Below are 2,339 nucleotides of genomic sequence, written 5' to 3'. Positions count from 1 at the left end.
ATATATATATATATACATATATATATATATATATATATAGAGAGAGAGAGAGAGAGAGAGAGAGAGAGAGAGCTCTGGTGTGGTGCTGTCGGCTAATGCTCTAGACTGCAAAGCCGTTTGAACTGCAAGGTTGGTGGTTCAAGCTCACCAGCTGCTCCTTGGAAACCCTATACAGGGTTGCTATGGGTCAGAATCGACTCGATGGCACTTAACAACAACAACAACAACTCAGAAACCCTATACAGGGTCTCTTTGAGGGTCTCTGTGAGTCAGAGCAGACTCCAGGGCACTTAACAACAACAAAGAGTTTCTGAGGAGTGGCTGATGGGTTTGAACCACTGACGTTGCAGTTCAAACGACTTTGCAGTCTGACACATTAGCCCACAGCACCACACGAGGACTCCTAGAGAACAGTTGTTGTTATGTGCCGTGGAATCGGTTCTGACTCATAGCAACCCTGTGTGTAGGGTTTCCAAGGCTGTAAATGTTTACAGGAGCAGAAAGCCTCATCTTTCTCCCACGGAACAGCTGGTAGTTTCGAACAGCTGATAAGGTTCGCAGCCCAATTCGTAACCACTACGCTACCAGAGCTCCTTAGAGAACAGAGGAGGAGAGTATTATTTAAGTTACAAAGCATGTTCTTGTTTGTATAACTGATTGCTTCCCTCCATGAGCAACTGCCTCCTTTGCCACAAAGGTAGAAGAATTGAATGTGCCTGGCTTCTTGGTGTGGAACTGCAGATGAATGAGCTGTAGTGCAAGGTCGGTTTGAACCGAAAGGTCAGTAGTTCAAACTCAACAGCCGCTCCTCGGAAACCCTATGCAGAGTCACTATGCTGACCTGATCCAACAGCACTTAACAACAACCATTACTGAACATTTTGTTCAATGATTCTATAGAAGAATTCTATACTTTGTGGAATCATGGAGGCTGTATAGACTACTGAAACTATTTCCCTGACATAACCTTAAACCAAAAATATCCCATGAAATCTTCTTAAAATCAAACAACAATTTAGTTTAACTAGTAAAGAATATCAGCCTTGAGTTTTGTGCTTTACAAAAATCTGTCCATATGGGGAATGCAGTGGTTCTATAGGATAAGCACAGGACTGCAAACCACAGCATTGGTGGCTCAAGCCAACCAGCCACTCCATGGAAAAATGATGAGATTTTCTGCTTTCACAAAGATTTAAAGCCCTGGAAATCCAATACAGGCTCGCTATGAGTGGAAACTGACTCAACAGCATGTAACAACAACAACAACAACAACATATGGGATCAAATTGAAAACTTGAAAGATTAGATAGGCTAGTCCAGTGAATGTTAATAGAAGAAGAACAACTTGGAAAAGAAGATGGTTGCACAACTCAAAGAATGTATTCAGTATCACTGAATTGTTTGTGTAGAAATTGTTTAATTGATGTGTGTTCTGCTGTGTATATTCTCAACAACAAAAATAGTTTTTGTAACTTTCCTGTCTAAAAATAACTGGGGAAGGAAAATCACTTAAGGCTGAAGGCAAGAAGGCAAAAGCATGAGCCCAGCATTGAAGGAAGTGTCTGTGGGGTTTTTTGTGTGTGGTACTTCACTTTTCACTGATTTCTTGTGCTTTTCTTTTCTCCCTTTTATGTACAGTAATTTTAATTTATTTTTACTTTTTTATTGTGACTTGAGTAAAGGGTTGCAGAAAAGATCATCAGCTGTACATTCCACAAATTGTATACTTTGTTTCATCTCAATGATTATAATTCCCTCCATGCAATGGTGGTGGGTGGAGTCGGTCTGACTCATAGGAACCCTGCATAGAGTCTCTGTCTTTATAGGAGCAGAAAGCCTTATCTTTCTTCCAAGGAACAGCTGGTAGTGTTGAACTGCTGACCTTGAGGTTAGCAGCCCAATTTATAACCACTACACTACCAGAGTTCCTTACTGACAGGATTATCAGCTTTACATTCCACAAATTGTGTGCTTTGTTTCCTCTCAATGATTACAATCCCCTCCATGCCTCAGCATCCATGCCACAGCAGTTAGTTATCCTGCTTCCTCCCTGTGGTTCCTGTTTGCATTCTACCCACCTTCCTATCCCCTCTACACATTGTCCTTAGGAAAATCTTGCCCTTTTGATTTTGAATGATTGAACATCCCATGGAGAGCATACCCTGTTGGTGTTATTTTCTGCCCCCCACCCTCACCCCATAAACCTATCTACTGCTTGACTGATAATTGGGCCATGTGGGTGAGTTCCTTTCCAGACCTGAAGAGTGATCCAGAGCCATAGTCTCAGGCTCCTTAGGTCTCTTCCTGACCAGTAAACTCAGTCTTTTTTTTTTTTTTTT

This window comes from Chrysochloris asiatica, unplaced genomic scaffold (assembly GCF_000296735.1).
Source record: "Chrysochloris asiatica unplaced genomic scaffold, ChrAsi1.0 scaffold00118, whole genome shotgun sequence".
Classification (NCBI taxonomy): domain Eukaryota; kingdom Metazoa; phylum Chordata; class Mammalia; order Afrosoricida; family Chrysochloridae; genus Chrysochloris; species Chrysochloris asiatica.
Note: the sequence above shows the minus strand (reverse complement) of the source record.